This window comes from Pogoniulus pusillus, chromosome 19 (genome assembly GCF_015220805.1).
Source record: "Pogoniulus pusillus isolate bPogPus1 chromosome 19, bPogPus1.pri, whole genome shotgun sequence".
Lineage (NCBI taxonomy): Eukaryota > Metazoa > Chordata > Aves > Piciformes > Lybiidae > Pogoniulus > Pogoniulus pusillus.
In genome coordinates, this window is record NC_087282.1 from 18,469,779 (window position 1) to 18,491,500 (window position 21,722).

Below are 21,722 nucleotides of genomic sequence, written 5' to 3' on the forward strand. Positions count from 1 at the left end.
TGCCTTAGCACAACTGGTGGGACTTATTGATGTTGTGATGTTTGTGGTGGTTGACTTCTTTGGGTCAGTGAGTAGGAGGTGAGAAGCAGAGCTTCTGAAGATAAATGCAGTAGCTTCAACATCTTAAAAGATGATGTTAGAGCACAGCAGAGTGATTTTTATACTTTAGAAAGAGCAGGCCTTGTAACATCTAGCAGTGTCTTGTGTAAAGTGAAGATAAGTGAACTCTCCATAAACAAACAAACTGGTGTACCATTGTCATTGCATTTGCATGCACTTTGAAAGGCAATGTGTGCTTCTTCAGTAATTCTTTCTATTCTGTGCAGCTTTTGTTCCTGGCCATCAGTAAGTGGTTCATTAAGAGCTAATATTAAACTCACTAGTGTATACAAGGAATGGGCCCCTGAGCCACTGATTAAAAACCAAGGTAGGGAAGGCCAGGGCGTTTAACTGGAAGCATGAGAGCTGTTAATCCTCTTGTTTTCCTTTGGTCAACAAATGTCTGTTAAAATTAAAGCAGAAGAAGAGGGCTGTGCTTTTTCGTAGCACAAAATGTTTGCAAAGAAATCTTCAGCTCCTACCTCTTTAGCCCTAATGAATGCAGGAGAATTAACCCAGAGGCCAGTTATGACAAACCAGAAGTGCTTTGACTGTTCCGGAGCATAAATACCGTGGTATCACAGAACCTTAGAAGTTGGAAGGGACCTCCAGAGATTGGGTCCAAGCCCCCTGCCAAGGCAGGGTCACCTAGGGTAATTCACACAGGAATGCATCCAGGTGGGTTTAGAAAGTGTCCAGAGAAGGAGAATCCACAGCCTCTCTGGGCAGCCTGTTCCAGTGCTTTGTCACTTTGAAAGAGAGTAAATTATAGAATGGTTTGGGCTGCAAGGAACATTTAAGATCATCTGGTTCCAGTTCCCTTGCCATGGTCAGGGACACCTTCCACTAGACCAGGCTGTTCAAGGCCTCATCCAACCTGGCCTTGAACACTTCCAGGAAAGAGACATCCACAACTCTTGAGGCATCCTGTTCCAGTGTCTCACCACCCTCACTGTAAACAATTTATTCCTAGTATCCAGTCTAAATCTACCCTCTTCCAGCTTAAAGCCGTTACTCCTTGTCCTGTCACTACAAACCCTTGTACAAAGTCCTTCCCCATCTCTCTTGTAGGTCCTGCTCAGGTTCTGGAACTGACAGATAATACGTGCTTGTGACCATGTGCTTGACTATTAGACTTCTTTGGTAGTGATGTTAAAATTTTGAGAAGCCATTAGCAACTTGTGGACAAGTGGCAGCCAGAAAAAATAGTGAGGTGGTGGTGTGGTGTGCTTTTTTTTTTACTCAGCCCTCCCTAATGACATTGTGTTTTTTTGTGACACCTTTTAACTAGATTGAAGCACCTTCCTAAATTAATGACTGTGCAAGAGGAGAGCAGTTACTTTGGTTACTCCAGAATAAGCCACCCAGCAGCTTGAGCAGTACCTTTGATAAATGTTCCATGGGGCAAAATGCTTCTGAGAGGTCGAGGCTTGCCCTAACCTGTTTGAGATGTGGAATCTTTGGCTGTGTTGTGTGTTATTTACTGTGTCTTTTCTACATAATGATCACAGTTGGGATAGGGATGAGCATTCTAATCTGTGGACTTTCTGGCAGAATGGTGTCAGCTGTAGCTAGGACTTTAAACATGGTACAAATGTTAAATACTAATGTGTACTAGCATAAGGCACTGAACAAGAACAGGTGTCTGGGGACAGAGGAAGAGGACCTGCTCTCAAGATTTTTAAGAAGGGACCCCCCAGGAAACACTGGGAGCACTGAAAAGGGCACACTTAACAATGACTGTAATAAATAAGCTGCTCATATATGGGGTGTTGAGCAAAAAGTGAGCCTTGAGCATGGCAGGGAGATCTATTGAATAGTTCATCTCTGTAGCCTCTTCTGGTTTGAAAACAAAAAACAGAGAGAGAGAACATATAAATATATAATAGCTATAAATCACTGGGTTATTGAATTATTCATACCCATACAAACCCCCTACATTTATTTTAAGACAGAGGAAACCAAAAGGGATTATTACTCCTAGCTGTTTTCTCATATAGGCAATAGAGGAACAGTGGTAAATGATCTTTGTTTTGTGTTCTTCCATGGAATTCATAGCGTTCATTTTTTGGGAGTGCTTTACTAAGCCAGCTCGCTGCAAAAGTTGTTAAACAATAGCATTAACCTTCCACCAAATGGCACAGAATAATGGGGGGAAACAACTTTTGCTTTCCAAATTGTGTATTCCTGGTGAACAGAAACATGCTATGTAACCTTGAGGACAAAGCAGACATTCTCTCATTCTTCTGTGGACACTTCTCAGCGATGTCACAGGCAAGAACTATTCAGTGAATAACTAAAAGTAAAAATAAGAGAGAAATTTGGAGCCTGTTAGCAGTCATGCTGAAAAATTGAGATTAATTAGATAAATGATTCAGTATGAAGTATTTGCCCAGATCCTCGTAATGGGACAAAATTTCCTGCTGATGTCGTTTCATTGACCTCAGGGAAGGTGAGTCACTGCAACGGAGAACTTGGCCTGTTATTTCTTTATGATATAGTTTTGGCTCTGATTTTGCACCTACTTTTTTTCCCCATTAATCCCAAATTAAATGCTTGGCAATAACGATTATGTGACAGTGGATGACTTGCCAAGTTCAAAAGTGCGTGCAGCACCAGCTGTCCTAGTGCCGAGCTGCCCCTGGTGCTTGGCCGTACGCAGCCTGCAGAAGCGGCGCTGTCTCTGCGGAGAGGAATCTGTTGCCTAACCTGAAGAATTAACTTCTCCCCACCCTCTGCAACTCCAGCCTCCCCACAGTGTGTCATTGTTAATCTCATGGCATCCTCCAGCTGGTGCTTCCTTGCACTTGTTGCTGTTAGAGCGCTCCCGTGCTCCTTGTGGTGCTGAAGCAGCTGGGTGATGTTTGGGGTGCTGCAGTGTGCGCTGGGAGGGCCTTACCTGCGGTTGCAGGAGAAGCAGGACCCGGTAGGTATGCTGAGTGTGCTAGCTAGAACAAGGGGACACAGTCTCAAGTTGTGCCAGGGTAGGTATAGGCTGGATATTAGGAAGAAGTTCTTCACAGAGAGAGTGATTTCCCATTGGAATGGGCTGCCCAGGGAGGTGGTGGAGGCACCGTCCCTGGGGGTCTTCAAGAAAAGACTGGATGAGGCACTTAGTGCCATGGTCTAGTTGATTGGTTAGGGCTGGGTAATAGGTTGGACTGGATGATCTTGGAGGTCTCTTCCAACCTGGTTGATTATATGATTCTGTGTATGCCTTTGCTTTTGCATAAGCAGGACCTTTAATGCTATTAAATGTAGCTTTCTATTTATGAATTATGTAGCTTACATTTCACACACTCTGGTTAAGCATATGAATTTTAATCAGCCCTTTCTAACTTCTGCTACTGGTTTTGGTGCAACACTGCCTTCTACAAGTAGCATCAGCCTTCACTGAAGCTGGGGACATGTGTTTCCCCTCTCCATTTCACTCAAATAATATTTAATAATGTAGGCTAAGAGAACATGGAGCTGAGCTACATGATTTTTTATTTCAGAGTGGCCTTTTGTTAAGAGTTCTTTCTCCTGCTTCTTGGGGAAAGAGACTTCCTTTAGCGTATATATATATATATATATATATATATATATGTACAGCTTTATATATTTACTTTTGAGTGATCAATTCTCAACATAAACTGCGTCTTTGGACTGTTGTTATTAACAGGCACTAAGAGGCCTGATTCAGAAAAGATTGAGGTCAGGTGGACTGTTTCAGTTGATCTGCATGATTCTCAACTAAGACTGATAGAAGTGGAATAACACTAAGTAGCTCCCTGTCCACACTCTTATCAGTCTGAACACTAATTCTCTTTGAATATGGTTTAACCTTGTCAAGATTTCTAGGAGAAATTACTGTAGCTTTGGAGAAATAATACAGAATTTGTAACAAAGTTGCTACTCTGGGAAACCTACTGGTTAAAGCTTTCTGCACTGCTCTTCCCTGGTGCCGTGAGACTCTCCAGTTCATACATGGCTTGAGTTGCAAACTTTCATTCACAGCTCAGTGGTAATAGCCTAGAGATGGAAAATTGGCATTTTCTTAATTTTGTACATTCCTTTTCTGCTCTGTCATCATTGTACATAAGCTGCATAGAAAACACTCCCTGAACAGAGACCGAGTGTATTACTGCACCTCACAGGGTATAGCTGTGGGAATATTGAGGAAGAGTTTAAATTTTGAAGATGAGTAATCAGCTATGCAGTCACTAGCTAGGTACATATGCTTATTCCTGCATAAGTTTTCAGGCAGAGCATCAAACCATTGCTGAAGTACAAAAACAAAGCATTGGTAGCACTTTCATAGTGCTGAGCCCATTCTTAAAGACCTGGTTCTTCCTGCCAGTGATTGTTTTAGGAAATATAAGGGACTGTATCTTCTTTCAGCTTGAAATGAAGAGTTGTCATACACAAACTTGTACATCCTGTGTGTTTTATTCTCCACTTCTGTGTTGATGCAACTGAAAAAAAAAAGTCCCTGTTGACTTCCATTGCTGGTCCTGTCTCAGAGAAGGTAGGCAATGGTGCTTAATTAGGATCAAGAAAGACTTCTAGACTGCCCCTGTAATCATTACTAGAATTTTCAAAGCTATTTCCTCTGAAGTGCTTTGAAGCTTGGTTCTTGACACTCAAGCTAAATATGATGGAATTAATTTTGTAGATGGCCTCCTCATAAAAAGCAAGATAACATCAGCTCTATGAAGAGAATTCCAGTTAGTGAGTTAATTTTAATTACATGGAAAAAAGATCTGTTTTACCCTGATAAGTTAGTGCTTGTCATTGCTTTGGATTTTCTTGGATGTTCTCCAGAGCAGGTAGAAGGTTAGCTAATTATAACATGTGAATAGAGAAGAGAGTATTATTAATACTCTCTCCCCAAACAAAACTACTTAACAGTGCTTGGAAGAGAAAATTATGGGCTGCAAACAAATGATACTATTCATGCCTAGACTTACACAATGGTAAGCACTTTCTCTAGTATTCCCATAGCAACCAGAAAATAGTAACACGGATGTGAAGTGATGTGTCAGTGACGTTCCTGCTGTCTTCTCCTCTGGAGAAACTTTCTTTTCCTCTCTGCTGCCGTCAAGTATCTTTTCCCCTGTTCAAGGCTCTCTGACTCAGAGCTGCTCTCTGTATGCCTCTGTTCTCTCAAGCCACTTCACCATGATGTGGTGTCTGCAGTCTCACTGGTGGAGCAAGCTGTGGTTTCCACACCAAAGATGATCCTGGCCAATGTGTGAAGCAGGATGAGGATGAGCCTTTTCTTGTTACTCTGGTCATGAGTCACTTTCTGTGTGGAACTCCCCAGTAAACCTAGTGTAAGACAGGAAAAGTTTACTGTCCTGTTCTTTTCAGACTGGCTCGCACTGTGGAGTGTATTAACTTCACTTAAGGAATGAATGCGTGCCCAGTGTCTTGATCCTTGCGATCCCAACTTGAGTTGAATCTGTGATTCTGTGATCTCACAGTGACTTTGCTAGCTTTGTAACAGATGCATTGACAAAGTAGGTGCTGTTAGCGTGTGCCTTCTTGTTTTCTTGTTTGTGTTTGCAGTTAATTCACTTTTTTGTGATTTCAGTCTGTGTTCTTGGCAATCTGGGTTAGATTCATGCTAAAGACACATTGAAAGTTTTGATATTTACAGTGTTTATGGAAAGATGTTAGCTGAAACAGGAAGCTTCACTTCTGAAATTCCAATATTTACAAATTAAGTTTCTTCCAGTGTAGACCACAAAGCCATTTAAAAGTTCAATATGAGATACACATATTTTGCCATGCAATTACTGGCAGCAGTAAAATGAAACTGTTTTCTTTCAATTTCTGTTGTATTGTGATTTATGATCGTATAAGAAGTGAAATATTTTGGCCACCTGATGAACTGAAAATGAAGTACTCTTGACACTACCAAAAGTGAAGTCCAACAGATTTCCCTTTTAAAAGACTAAGAAAAGGGTTTAATTTGTACAGCTCAGAACATTAGTTTGAAAAAAAAAGAAATAGTTGAGAATGTAATTGGAACCTATGCATGCTTAACACATCTGGCTTTTTTATTCAAGCTAAACCCTTGACATTGATGATATCACAGACTTTTATGTTCCGCAGGTGGATAATGGGTTGTGTCAATTTCTCAGCCTTCTGATAGTGCTGAATGTTTCCTTGATCTTACATTATGAAAGAGACTGAATGGTAGGTCTTGATTTATCTTTGCTTTACCTTTTATCATATTGTCTTCTTTATTTTCATGTCGTCTCTACCTTTGCTTTTGCTTCTCTGATCTATGAAGTCCCAGTATCGTCAATCTCTACTGATAAGAAAGAATCAGCATGACTTTAATCATTTTTATTGCCTCTCTTTGAAACTTCTATAATTCTGGTACATCCTTTTGGAAGTGGTGTGACCAGAATGAAATAGGACACTTCATCCTTTTTTATGTGCTCTCCTCCTCTTTGAAGTGCATTTTGAACTTCTCTTTTTGGTCACAAGAAAAAGACACATGCAACTGGGCAGAGGCAGTATCTGTTTGGAATGGACAGATTTATTTTTCCTCGCAAAGACTTTGGGCATGTCACTTAAAATAAAGTGGAAGGCAGTGCCAGTAGCTTGCAAGTATTGTACCAAATGTGAAAGTACAAGTTCCTTTTGAATAATGTATAATTTATCATGCATTAAGCTATTAATAGAGTGAAGAGTCTAAGATTGCCTAAGACGAAAGTCAGGAATTTGGTTGGAAGGGAAAAATGCTGTTAAGTGAAACTTTTTAAATGCATTTTTTTTGACCCACATTTTTGAGGATTCTGTTGTTGTTTGGAAATGGGTTTCAGTTCTTTTAGTAAGTGAAGGAAGCCTTGTTCTCTTTCATATTTCTCAGGATTTTTTCAGGGTATCAGGGAGTGACAGAAAAGGAACAAAGCTGGAGATGGGTAGGTTCAGGCTAGACGTGAGGAGGAAGTTCTCCACCATGAGAGTGGTGAGACCCTGGAATGGGTTGCCCAGGGAGATGGTTGAGGCCCCATCCCTGGAAGTGTTTAAGGCCAGGCTGGATGAGGCTGTGGGCAGCCTGATCTAGGGTAGGGTGTCCCTGCTCATGGCAGGGGAGTTGGAACTAGATGATCCTTGTGGTCCCTTCCAACCCTCACTGATTCTATGATTCTCTTTAGAGACAGGATGTCCTGACTAGCCACAGCAAGTGCAAGCAAGAAGGCTCATAAAAATACTGTTTTAATTTCTTATTGAACAAAAAAATAAGCCGAGAGTTAGAATTCTTATATTTATCCTCTGTTTTGTCTTTGGAACTAGCTATGATTTGCCACTGACATGGCTTTTTCTTTTTCCAAAGCTAGAACCTCCACCTTTTGAGTTAAAAAACTGAGTCCTGTGCAGAATTGAAACCTTGTGGAACTGAGCAATCAATGCTTTTCAAGATCAGTCTTGCAAAATGTACCTGATTTTGCTGTGTTTCTGGTTATTGGCTTGCAATTCGTATTGAAATTGTCTGCAGAGATACTTGGGTGACCTTTTCTGAATGCTGGTTGGCTATATTTTTTGTGGAGGTTTATCCTATTATTAAAGTAAATAGAGAAAAGTGAAGAAGAGTAGGTAGTTAGAAAAAAACTAAAGAAGCTGAAGTCTTGGTAATGCCAATGACAGTGAATCTGCAGCCTGAAACAGCTCCTTGTTCAGTAGAGAATTTTTGTCCAAATGAGACTGAGGAGATGAGGATCCAACAAAGTTATGGGACCAACTTCTGAGTAGTATCATAAAGCCATGTGCTTACCCTATTATATATCTAGTCAGGTTTGAGACCAGTGCAAAGCTGCCTTAATTTTCTTTCATCATGATAGTGAGAAGGACAAATGATACAGTGCAGAAGATAGCAGTCCTCCCCATCTCATCCATTTTATTCAGGTGCACTTATTTTTAAATGGAAAAAAAAGATACAGACAGAATATATACTTTTTTTGGATTAAGAGCTGTTAAGTGTAAAGAATTCACCATGTATCTTAGCTTGGTTTTAAATTTTCCAGTAGCTGGATCTAGCAGCATGTCTGGTGCTGTCAGTGCAGTGTCCAGCAGCACTATCAGACATGTTAACCGAGGAACTAGTCTGCACCATTGACTAACCTAATTCCAAGAGCTTTAATTGGTCTGAAGGGACAAGAATGGAACTGTGAAAACTGTCCTGACACTTGGTCATTTCTTTTTGATGCTAATGGGGTTAACATCCTCCTCTGCCATCATGAATTAGAAATTTTCATCAGTTGACTTTTAGCCTACAGGGCTATTAAATGGACTCATCAAATGCAAACAAAGTCCCTATGAAGTCTCTTCAAGTTTTTTCCCCTGCTACATTAATGGCAAAAATGAACACATGAAAATGTAGATCACTGATACTTAGCAAACCCAGGAATGGGAAATAGTGTTAGTGATAGAAGTAGTAGTCATGGTAGTAAATTATCTGTTTTCTCTAGTGGTATCAGCTCAGTAAGAAACTGAACATCCCTAGAATGCTTGACTATTGGTGGTGGATGCCTCCCTGTGTAGCCTTTCATAGACAAAGCAGCAGAATGAAGATTTTTAAAAAGCCCATCAAACCAAAGCTGTAGAACCTCATACTGTCCTGGCAATTTGCAGTTTGGGAGTGGTTTTTCTCCAAGTTCTTAACTGGTCTGTGTCATGGAAAGCAGCTGGGAGAATTTACACTGCCTGTGGACTTACACCTTGCACTTCCTTCGGTCTGATCATTTCTGACTCTAACACACAGAGTCATAGCATCATTTAGGTTGGAAAAGACCCTTAACATAGATTCTAGCCATGAACCTAATGCTGCCAAGCCCACCACTAAACATCAGCACCACGTCTACACGTGATGACTCTACTGCTTTCCTGGGCAGCCCATTCAATGCTTAACAACCCTTCTGGTGAAGAGACTTTCCCCTAGCATACAACTTTAACCTCCCTTGTACCTATACAGACAAACACACAGAGATCACTTAGATGTGCAATGTTAAATGAAGAACTTGATGATGCAACCCTAGTTTGATGGACTTTGGCTAGTACCCTGATTTTCTTCCAGTTCTAGTTTGTGTTTCTCAGTTGGTATGATGCATACAATGGAAGAACGAGGTGAAATAAAACACCAACTTGTACTTGCCTGAGAAATTCAAGTGTCTAACTTGGCTTGAGTGATCCCTCTCAAACTAGCTGAGTTAAATAATTCAGTCTGTCTTGCAGAGGAATCACTTGTCTTTGTCGTTTTTAATATTTTTTTTGTTCTTGAGGAGAGGGTGTTTGTGTTGGAGAGAGACAGGTTATTAACATGTCATGTTTTAGAAACTAATCCTATTACCACCATTCCCTGCAGAAAACAAGCTCAGGCGTGTGGTGCTCGCATCACTGCAGGGCTTCTTCGGGCAGGAAGGCTGCTTCCCTTCTCGGTGGCCCGTAGGTAATCTCTCTCCTGTACTTCTGCCTCTAGGGCACTTTTCAACATTTTCAGCTTAATGCTGCCGTTTGGTAAATGCTAATTACCACAATAAAGATTGCTCTTGTATGCCGATTAGGATGTCTTTTTATCCCTAACCAAAGTAAGATGTCAGAGTGGTTAAGCCCAGTGAACTTGACTGATCGTTTCAACATGTCACTTCGTTCCATACAACATTTTAGTACGCCAGAGTTGATGTAGGTGACTGTAGAAACACGATGAGTAGGGCTGTATGAATCTTTCATAATGAAGCATGAAATGGGATGGAATTCTCTTGGAATCCAATCTTGCAGACACTGATTTAATGGAACTATATCCCCTAGTAAAATGAAATTGAAGCCACTAATAAGCGACGGAGCTAATCCAAAATTTGTTGTCAAAACTTTTTCAATTAGTTAAAAAATAAAAAAGAGGGGGAAAAAAAAGTAAAGCAATGTAGGGAAAAAAAGTATATATGGATGTGTGGGTATTCAAAAATAGTCATGTTTCCAGAGAGGAACTTCTTTCTATGTTTTGGCTTCAGCGATATAATGGATTTATTTGTGCTTTGCAGGAGTTACCACAGGAGGGAAAAAAAATTAATCATTCATAAGCACCAAAAGAATTAGGCCTTGCAATCTTGACCTACTAATCAATCCATGCAAGATACAGGCAGATATTGTGTGCCTGAAACAGTAGGGTTGAAGGTGAAGTCCTCTGTCCATCTCTGGAGTTTAAAGGAGATATGGAGGAAATGTGAAGATCACTTTGGAGGCTTTGGAAGGGCTGAGAAAACTTCAGAATGTTAATCAAGGAGGGCAGAGAAATTTAGGTGTGAGCTGAGAAAGTCCTATAAAATCAGGGATAGTATAGCATAGGTAATGAGTACTGCTGCTTGAGTTCTGCAGGTCTGTGAACAAGGGGAGGCTCTGTGGGCTGCATGTCAGCAAAGGTGATTCTGGCTGAAGAGAAACTGGGGTTAGGGGAGCAGTCTGAAAAATGTGCAGTTTTATACTCTAGAGTCTCATGCATGCTGCCAGTTACCAAGTTCAGAAAAGATGCATCAGAAGGCAGAGAGGGGTTACTTGGATAATCTGGGCACTGGAAAGCCTGACTTGAAATGGGACAGAACAGTTGTTTTTGTAGCAAAATAAAGCCTGTATGATTTAATTAACATCAGGGAGTGAAAGAAATACCTGTTTGTTTTTTTTTTTCTGGGGGAGCAGTATTGCTGTAAGAATAACAGGCTGTAGCTTGGTTTTGCACAAAAGAACAGAAAGTTTATAATTTCTTAGGTGGGAGGTTCTGGAGGTGTTTTCTACTGGAAGTGGTGAAGAGTAGAAAGCAACAATTCCCAAGGCTGAGCTGAATCAGCTAATGAAGATTAGCTGTTGTGTTTCTGAGTGGCAAGAGCAAAGCTGTGTTTTTAAGCAGCACTTACTGATGCATTTGTTTTTCCCCTTCCCCAGATAGGAAATGAATTTGACAACAGCTGGAGAATTTCAAGCCCTCTCTATTCTCTGTCTGGCACCTAAAATAAACCCCTACTTTTGGCTGCCTGCCCTTCCCCTGGGTTCACGGGTCTGTTGGTGAGGGCAGGGAAGTAAAGGAGAGGCTGAAATGGCACAAAAAAAGGAATGTTCACTCAATGGCTAGGTTTTAACAGAAAAAATCAGATTCCAGGAGCAAGTCCAAGTTTCCTAACATCTTGTTTTCAGCCAAATTCCACCAAAATGTTGTTCACTAAAATTGCAACCAAAAAAAGAAACCTGAAAGCGTATTTTTGTTTTAACCCTTCAAAAAATGATATGGGAATTATTTGGGTGAAAATAATAGATGAAAAATAAAGTGAAGCATCCTTGATATAATGGCTTTTCTTGGGGTTTGTAGAGATAGCAAAAAAATTCCAACCATAAAAAAGACATATTTTGGTTTAACTGTTTGGAAGCAATTTGTGGGAATTGTATTCCTCTGAAATCACTTGGTTTTTATCAAATCAGCTTTTTTTTTTGGACTAGACTATTCTGACTGTGGAGTCAGTCAGCTTCTGAGCTCTGTGCCAGACTGTGTTATTAAATCAGAAAACAGAAATCATAACTGCAAATGATCCACAATGTCTGTGGGTATAGGCTGTGCTTACACTTGCTGGAGTCATCCTTCTCAATTGGGAAAACATGAAAATAATTAGTTAGATTAAGAGAAACTTGACAGCTGAAGATACTTGAGTTTATGGCAGGTTTGGAAGGCTACCTCTTGTGTATCTTCTGAACCACAGATGATTGGAACCAGTGGCATTGCAGTTTGTATCTAAGTCCATATTTTGATATAGAATCACAGAATCAACCAGGTTGGAAGAGACCTCCAAGATCATCCAGTCCAACCTAGCACCCAGCCCTATCCAGTCAACTAGACCATGGCACTAAGTGCCTCATCCAGTCCCCTCTTGAAGACCCGCAGGGACGGTGCCTCCACCACCTCCCTGGGCAGCCCATTCCAGTGCCAATCACTCTCTCTGTGAAGAACTTCCTCCTAACATCCAGCCTATACTTTCCCCGACACAACTTGAGGCTGTGTCCCCTTGTTCTATTGCTGGTTGCTTGGGAAAAGAGGCCACCCCCCAGCTGGCTACAATGTCCCTTCAGGTAGTTGTAGACAGCAACGAGGTCACCCCTGAGCCTCCTCTTCTCCAGGCTAAACAACTCCAGCTCCCTCAGCCTCTCCTCATAGGATTTGTGTTCCAGGCCTTTCACCAGCTTTGTTGCCCTTCTCTGGATACGTTCCAGCACCTCAACATCTCTCTTGAATTGAGGGGCCCAGAACTGGACACACTATCCAAGCAGCCCTACCGGGCTCCTGTGTGTCCTGCCTTGCTGAGGGACAGCGACTTTCAGTACAGGCATCTCTGAGTCTGCATGGATAGGCTGAGACGTAGCAGCTTGGGAATCATCCAAGATGTGTTTTTGTTTCACCTTCCTTTCCATGCTGTTCCTACCCTGGCTGAAATATGAGCTCTGATAGTTACAGAATAAATAAACAAATTTAAGGCAGAAAAATGTTCTGTTTATTTTTTTATGTTTGTATATCAGTCCTGTTAATAAATAATGCTTCTCTAGTCAGAGGTTTTATTTACATCTATAAACTGCTCAGTCTATTTAAAAATATGACAAAAATCTTGTTATCTTGTTTTTTGCTGACCTTCCTCCTAAAATGGATGTGACTGATGACCTAATAGGTAATAGGGAGAGATTGTGTATTAATATTTAATAGGGATAGATAGGTTTATCACTGAGACATGTAAAATGCTCTCACAGCTGTCAGCTGTAATTACTGCCTCTGTCTAAAAGGTGCATACAAAATTTGTGTGTTTATGGAATTAGGTTTAGAAAGTCAAAATGATCAAAGTTAAGTACTTAAATAGCCTGATTTTGTCAGAATTAACTATTGTGATTGTAGGGCTTAAAAACCAGCACATTTCAGCACATAAGGAATTCAGATTTTAACCCTTATTTCATCCATTGTGTTTCATCAGATGGATGGATCTTCCTGCAGCTTTAAGGGTCATTGCTGATCTCACAAGCAAAACAATTTTTTTAGGTGAATCAGCAGAGCTGTCTCCAGATCAGCTAAGCATTGCCGTGGTAAACCCCATGGTTAGAAGAGCCTGCGGTGACCCTGGTCTGTGTCTGTGTGGATTGGTCTTCAGACAGGGTTTTCTTGCCTCTTAGCATTGAATCCTGCTCCTGCCTGCTTTGCAGTTCCTAGGCTTCAAACTCCAGCTGTGCAGGTGGTTTGACACAACTTGAAGGTAATGCTGCTATATTACTTGGCAGATTCATAACATTTGTATCCCCGGAGCCAAAGGGAACTCATGAAATGTCTGAAACAGAAAAGGCCTAAACCAGATATTGCAATCCACAATGGAAATAGATGGATGTTTTCTAGTGGCTGATGAAGTTGGGTTTATTTAGTTTCATTTGATGTTCAAGTGACAGATTTTATCAGCCTGGAGGTTCTCTTTGAGTATTTCCATTCCAGCAGGCAAATACTAAAAGCAGAGCTTCCCAAGCTTTCTGTCACTTCTGCTTTCTGTCAACATATACGCAGTCCAAAATTGTATCCCATTATTAAATGAGTGAGAACAGTGTGCTGGAAGCATGGTTATCCTCACCCCAAGGGCAGAGATCTTATGAAAAAGTATGTATCTTCACAGAGCAGTGCTGTTTGTTTTTGTTTCCCTTGAAACCTCACCGCAGTGTGATGAAGTTAATTTAGTGGCTCTTGTTTATAATACATTCTTCACAGGAATGTATGATAAAGCTAAAGAAATGGCTTCTGTACTTTTTAAAGAGCAGTTCAGACTTTAAATAGAGTTTTATTTCAGGGGGAAGAATAGCAATTGTGCTTTAGGGGCTGAGAAGTTTCCTTATCAGTGATCTAAAGAACTTCTCAGATCAAATTCAGAGCTGCTACTGAGTTAGCTCTTGAGTGACATCAACTCCTGATGTCTACTGCTTGGCTGCTGTATGTACTAGGATGATGAGGACTACTGCCATTTCGTTCTTCTGTTTTCTACTTAAAGGCAGGGAAGCTTTAATGTATGTAGACTGACATTTATTATAACAATAATCCCCTGGATTACCTGAGTATGGCAACTGTGCTCTTGTCAGCCTTGTACGGTGCTCGGACATGCAGTTGTTGAGATGCTCTCACTCAAACAAGTGTTGCTGTGGATTCCCAAGGAGTTTGTTGGTGTGGGGTTTTTTTCTGTTTGCTTGTTTGTCTGTTTTAAAGATAAAATAAAGACCATCAGAAACAGGAGTGATTTGGGCACCTATTCCCACAGGTTACACAGGCCCGGAGTTTCACGTTTATGTGGGTCTCAAAAATGAGTGCAGTGGTTTTACCGTTTTAAAATTCTATTATCCCCTATCTTAGTCCTCATCATTTGGAGTGCAGCTCAGATGTGTTCCAGTGCTCATATGTCTTGAATTTCTGCTGGCTTTAGGTTTCCTTAGGACATCTTCATTTTCTTTGCCCAATGATAGAACATACTTTAATAATGCCACAAAACATACCTGATGAATGCAGTCTAGATAAAAGACTGGTCTGGAAGGATATGAACTTTGGATGTGGTCAGTTTAAGAGTCAATTGCTGTATGTATGCATAAGATTTGTGTATATTAACTTGAGACTTTGGAAATGCCCAAATGTAGAGGAAAGTCTGTAGATTTGTGTGAATCACATCTCTCCTCAGATGAATTCATGTGTTCTGGAAAAACTGAAAGTGTGCTGTTTCTCCAGTTCCTGTTAAAGCATTAGAAGAGGGAAATCCCAGCCTTCTGTGGCAGCTCCACAACTGGGCAGTACTTGGGGGCTACAGCTGCCAGCCCCTTGGACTACACCCTCAGCTTTTGGTACTCAGAGCCTTAGTGTTCACTTAATTGCTGTCTGTGTGTGTTAATGTAGTAATTATGCAATTATGACACTTGTGTGACACTACTGTCTGTGTAGTATATGGAAATGATACAATGATTACAAAGCCATTACACACTAGAGCAGCATGCCACTGCAGTCCAGTGCCTTTCCTGCGCTGCTGATAGGTACCTGCACTCAGTGAAGGGACTGGATCTCGCCGGAAGGTTGGGGAAGTTTGTTTGTTTTTATCTGCTACCCTTTGCTGTGAAAAATGTAACCAATTTCCTCAATTCAAGCTTTAATGGTTTCCTCTAACTACTGGCCATCTGTTGTGGTGCGGGAAGGTTTCCTACAGGGATGCCTGCCATTGCTGTCATATCAACTCAGTGTTTAACTGTCATCTTTCTGTTGTGATAAACGGTTTCTGAACTGACAGCTGTCACATATGTGCTTAGGTAGCAACTGAGAAGATCCACTGATGGAGTAAAGCTGAATTCTTTCACTTGGTCATTGTATCTGAAGAAGATAAGAGCAGAGAAAAGCTTTTCTTTGGTGCTTTAAAATGAGCTGTAGGATTTAATTTAACATCTGTAACTTACCAGCATTACTATAGAGCAAGTTTCCTTACTGTAAGAAGTCAAAGGAAATCACTGTAAGGCTCAATCCTACCAGACATGGTCAGGCCTAGTTTTGCAGATGTGGGATTTTATTTATTTCAGTAAGACATCATTTAGGCATAAACAGTTTTTACAGAAAAGATTATCAGGGTGTATTTCATGTGGAAGGTGTCAGTGACTTAGTATTGGCCCATTTCCTGCATTAAGGGTTTTTTTAATTATAGTTTCACTGAAAAGAAGCTGCTGCCATTGAATTAGTGCCTTTTATCAGAATAGAATAGACTATAGACTAGACTAGGAGACAAACTATGAAAGGGCCATGAGAAAGGTTGAGGCAGGAATAGAGTGTCCAGGAGGGTCACAGAGACATCACCTAGACAGGCAGGAAGGAAATCAGAAAAGCCAAAACTTGACTGTGATTGAATCTGGGAGATTTCCTCTTGCTGTTTTGTCTGTGCAGCTGTCCACTCTCCCTCATTCCCTTCTGCTGTGCTGCTGGCTCTTCATAGGAGACCAATCTGTCCTCTCTTCTTTGGTTCTTCCCCTCTCTACACCAGTTTCTTCTCCATGGCTCCTTTCCTGCCCAGTGCTCTGCACTTCAAAGATCTCTTCTTTACCATATCCCATGATTTTGTCAGGCCACTTTGAGGTGCCTGGCAGCAGAGAAGCACTCCTCACCAACTCCACACTGCCCAGTGGCATACTAGGGCTCTATGCAAACTCACCCATGAAACACAGTAAAAAGCAGTACAGGGCTACAGACTGCACATCTGCCATCAGCCTCTCAATGGCAAGAGCAGGTCTTTGTTTTCAGACAACATGGATGGACTCAGATGTCTTCACCAAGCACTTGCAGACAGAGTCTTGCTGTGCTCTGGGGAACAATTCAGACCTCAAGTGGGCAATTTGACATTTTACAATGATGTGTTTTTGTGGATGGGCAAATATACTTTGGAAAAGAAAATGCTTGTGGAAAGTCACACTTTACCCAAGGTTTGTAATTGAGGTATTAGGGAAGTGTGTAAAAAATGCAGTTTAGAATAGAAGTGCTGACAGTAGAACAGCATGAACACAGCTGTTACAATATAGTAAATTTGTAAGAAATTGTATAGCTAACAAAGTAGGTCAATGGCTTCAGAGGAGAAACTGTTTCAGATGGCATGCTACGCTGTCTTAGGGGATCTTCATGTATTTTCTCTGAGAACAGAGATGGTTGACTTTCTGTGCTAATTTCTGTCTTTGTTTTCAAAAACGTTCATGCAGGAATGTGGGACTGACCTCCAAGTGTGAGTAAATACCAATCCAGCAGGTACAGGTACAGCACAATGGGGCACACATCAGAGGCTGTAAGGATGAGTATACCATGCCATATCAGAGGTTGCACTTGCTCAGCATTCTGCTTGTGACAGTGGCCAGTAATGGATGGACATGAATGAGAAGGCAGATGGCATGTGTGGCTGTTTTCCTAGAGCAGTCTCCTAGACACAGGCAGCTTGTGCTTTAGAGGCTTCCCTCCCAGAAGGGTTGCTGTTGTATGCAACAGTCCTTATGGCATCTTTTCTTCCATGCGTACGTCCAGTCTCTGTTTGAACTCTTTTAGACTTTCAGCACGTTCCTGCAGAAAGCAATCCCAGAGTTCAGGAAGGAATATGAGACCTTGGGTTTTTTAAATTCCCTGCCTGCCTAGGTGATGCATTTTTGGGGTGGGTTGTGCTTGTACTCCTTGGAGATAATCGCTGAAGATCAGACGGTTCTTGTGCTTCTGCTTGCCCTTTGGAGCAGTATCCGATAAGATTCTGCCTATGAGTTCTCCAAGAGGCCCTTAGTGTAATTAGTGTTACATGTTACTGAGACCTCTAAAGTCCTAGTAGTTTGGGTTTCACTCAGGTAGTTCCCTTTATGGTAGTTCCTTAAATATGCCTTTCTGGTGTCTCTGTATACTCCAGAAGTGCTTTAAAAGACTAGTCCATCCGCTTAGTAACTGGGAAGTCCCTAGATCCCTAATGCACTCTGAGGGAGCTGTCACCCAGCTGGGGTGATCAGAAGAGCAGGACATTTCCTGATCTACTAGTAAATGAATAAGAAAACTCCCCACTGATTTGAAACTCAGAGCAAATTATTCTTTCTCTGTTTCTCCCTCATTCTTGGAAGGATTTACTTTACTGTCAGTGAGCTACTCAACATTAGATTTTCATTAGCTCATAACGAAGTTGAAGACCTGAACATCTTGCTCAAATCAATTTACTGCATCTCTGGTCCTTTCAGGGTCCACCTCAAGTCTCTAGTTTCTACTTTCCTCTCGTCTTCTGACTGTTAACCCTTGCCTACCTGTCCAGCTTACAGCTCTGTATAGTTACTTAGTCTAACACATTGGTTTTAGATATGATTATTAGCAGTCTGTAAGTGATAGTGTCAGACTGGTTTAGAGGACAGAATTAATCCAACTACTTTCTGTAAACAATATGTGTTTCTCTGCACAAATATTGCTGCATAAAGCTGGTACTTTTCGGTCTCTCCATGCATCTGCACCTCTGTTTAAGCCTCCAGTACCTTAATCTAATCTTTCTTGTCTCCCTTTTTTCCTCCCCTGCTTTACTCTGCTCCTGACAAAGTGGTTTTGAGACTCTCTTCTTTCCTTTTCAACCTTCCTGTATGTCTTTGTTGCCAGCCATTTTGTGGCTTTGGGGTATGCTGCTGCTTTTGGTAATGTTGAGCAGTGATGCTCACCTGGCTCAAAACTGTGTATTTATAGATGCAGTCGTTCTCTAGAACCTCGAGTTCTGAGAACATGTGAATACCACTGGTACTTTGTCTGACAAGCATATTGCTTAATGGCATAGTTTCCCTGAGGGAGAAATCTTGAGTGCTAACAACATTTGGACCAGTGATAACATTTTCAAGGAACTCTGCCTTGCCTTCTCAAAAGTGATCTATTTACTGGGGAGGCAAAATTGCACTGTTTTTTAATGAGTCAAATAATGCTGAAATCACTCGTGATAGTGGCATTTACTTGCTCTGTTGAGTCCAGGATCTTATTTTCAGTACAAGTAACTGCCCTACCCTAAGTTTGTTCTGGATCTTTCAACAGTACTGATAACCAGCCTCACAGGTAAATTCTACTGCTTTGGGGCTTTTTAAGCAGCTTCTGTCTCATTCTAGAATCTGCTTTTTCTCTGTATTCCAAATCATTTAGTATTTCACAACAACCAACCACATCAGTCATCCTCTCTGTCCTGCAGCTTGAGTATGTCTCATGTAGTTTGTGATCAATTTCCTCTCAGAACATATTTATCTCCATTTTAAAAATCTTTGTACTGCAGGATTTCCAGATTTTATTTCTTGTGTTGGCTGTCTCTTGACTGCTTTCCTTTCTGCACAGCTATTTTTTGTGCAACCTGTAAGCACTGTAATTCTGGTTTGAGCTACCAAAACTCTATTCTCTGCTGATAATATCCCTACTATTTCTTGGATGACACTGCAGTCTGGAAGCTGAATATTTCAATGAAAGATATCTGTTCTTTGCAGAATGTAATGCCAAATGTTTTCTGGGTTTTGTCTGCTTGGTAATAAACATGTGGGGTTTGTGTAGAAATGGGCCCAGACGTGGCTTGCAGTGCCAGTCTCCAAATTTGAGTTCTTCCATGTTTGAGTCATTTATTTTCATGCTGACTTGCAGTTAGATGTTCACGCTATTTTTTCCCTGGGTTATATAATCCTTATCTAGGCAGCTGACACTGCAATCTGAGTTGCAGCAGTACTTAGAAAGGAGTGGAAAAATGATTGAAATGATATGGTTTAACATCTCAGAGTCACAGGATGTTCATCTTATGGATCATGACTGCTGAGCAACCTTATTGATAACAAGAATGTTACTGAAATACTGACCCTCTTTTTAATAATACAGCAAATCTGTGCTATTATGTGCAGAAGAGAATTGGAAAAGTGATTTACTTCTAGACCTAGTAAATAGGTACTATCTGTTATTCAGAGAAAATCAAATACCAAGCATTGAACCTCTTTCTAGCAATGAAATTAATGTTGCATTATCAGCTGTGTTTCAACTTAATGTTGTTTGCTTTGATTTCGCATTTGCAAAGAAGTTTGTTCACAGAGGGTTTAATTTTATCTACATGATGTACAACAGGTAATGATAGACCAATATTCCACAGATGCAGTAGGTGGATTCATTCTTCAACATGAACAAGTATTTTGGCCACAGTTTTTTTTAAAGGTGGGCAAAAAGTGGCTGATAAAGGACTTACTACAAGTATTACCAAGTTGCAGGTGATTCAGTAAACTGGGACTGTTCTTACCCAGACCATCTGGGTCAGGGGCTATGAGCAAAATGAAATATTTACTTTTGAACTGAACACTCATTTGCAGTGTGCACTGTGTGTACTCTTTCATGTGTAGAAGCCTTGAGCTCAGCCTTAATCATCCATCACTTTATGCTGCCCAGCTGGAAGGCAGCTTTGCAGAAAAGGGCCTGAAGGTCCAGGTGGACATCGAGCTGTTCACAAGCCAGCAAATGTGCCCTTAGCACAAGGAAGGCAAATGGTATGCTGGGTGCATTAGGAAGAGTATTGCCAGCAGATCAAGGAAGGCAGTCCTTTCCCTCTGCTTAGCATTGGAGAGGCCACACCAGAAGTACTGTTCCCATCTCTGGGCTCCCCATTGTAAGAGAGCTATGGACACACGCGAGAGAGTCCAAGAAAGGGCCACAAAGGTGTTGAGGGGGGAGACCAGAGCATCTTACATGAATAGGGGCTGAGGGGACAGATGCTGTTTAACCTAGAGGAGACGCAGGGAGATTTTTATCAATGCATATAAATACCTGAAAAGGAGGTGCGAAGAGGATGGAGCCAGGCTCCTTCCAGTAATGCACAGAGGCAGTGAGCACTGACTGAAACACAGCAAGTTCCCTCTGAAAGTCAGAAAACATTTCTTCAGTGTGAAGGTGACTGGCTAGTGGTCAGAGGCTGCCCAGAGAGATTGAGAACTCTCCATCTTTGGAGATAGTCAAAGGCTATCTGGACGTGGTCCTGGGCAATCTGATCTAGGTGGCCTGCTTGAGCAGGGGGATTGGACAAGATGACCTCCAGAGATCTTTTCTAATCTCAACCACTCTGTGCCTCTTGTCACCCTCATGACTTGGACACAACCCTTGCCCAGCATGGGCATGTGTGCAGGGCTGGTAACCACATCATCTGCTTTTACTTGCTGTGAATGTTGCCACTGTTTTGGTTTTACACTTTGTAAGTGCCTTTTTCAGAGTCAATTCTCTTGACTGCCGTGAACTTCCTTGGGTACATGGAGTTGTCAGTCTTTGGCCTTCTAGATGTTTTAGAACTTGCAAGTCATAGATTTCCCTGCTGGTAGCTCCAGGGCTTTATAGCTCAAATTAGTTCCAGGAGTCTGAACATACCAGTCACAGCAGAAGGATAAAGGAAGGGTAAGAAAGGATCAAATAATTTTCCAGCCATAAGCCTGGGAACAGGAAAACTGAGATGTGTGTATGGAGAATATAAAAGCAGAGTGGGAACTGGCATACTGGTGTAGAAGGGACAGAAATAGAGTGGCTGAGAAAGGCTCAAAAATACTTTTGAAATTGTGAATATCACTGAACAATTCTATAAAAGTAAGGAATCTCAGTTGCTAGAAAACTTGAGTGTGTCAAGTAAGAACACACTGGTGCTGTGGCTGGAGTGTGTGGTAATGCTGACATGGGCAATGGGCCCTCTGCTCATCTTCTGAATCAAATACTGTATTGAACTGAAGTATAGAGTTCGAGTAGTACTTCATCAGTAGTAATCACAATCAAGGTTGAATTTTAATGGAACTTAGGATAATTAGTAATTTATCAAATGGATTTGGCTGGGGGGGCATGTGAAAGGCCTGACAGTGTGAAGCTGTATTCTCCTAAGTTTCATTCAAGAGTGTTCACCAAATTATTTTCATGAGTAGCTCATTTGCAAGTGGGGTTTGTGTATTTCTGTGATGGGGCATGTGTAGGCTGTAAAGGGTTTGTGCTGTTAGTGTCCTGTATGTTTCAGTCAGAGCTGGAGTATGAGATACTCAGTGCTCTTGCCTGATGATGTTCAGCACAACCACTCACACTGTTTCAAAGAAGT

General features: G+C 41.3%; 1 protein-coding gene across 8 annotated transcripts in view; it reads left to right on the top strand.

Moving 5' to 3' along the window:
• Window positions 1-21,722, top strand: part of IL1RAPL2 (interleukin 1 receptor accessory protein like 2) — a 400,289-nt gene that overhangs the window by 118,413 nt on the left and 260,154 nt on the right. Inside the window, exon 2 of one of the 8 annotated variants that reach the window (XM_064159545.1) lies at window positions 6,202-6,285. The exons of the other annotated variants lie outside the window; for them this stretch is intronic. The gene's annotated coding sequence lies outside the window, so the exon portion shown is untranslated. The remainder of the gene's footprint in view (window positions 1-6,201; window positions 6,286-21,722) is intronic. 8 annotated transcript variants of the gene reach the window in all.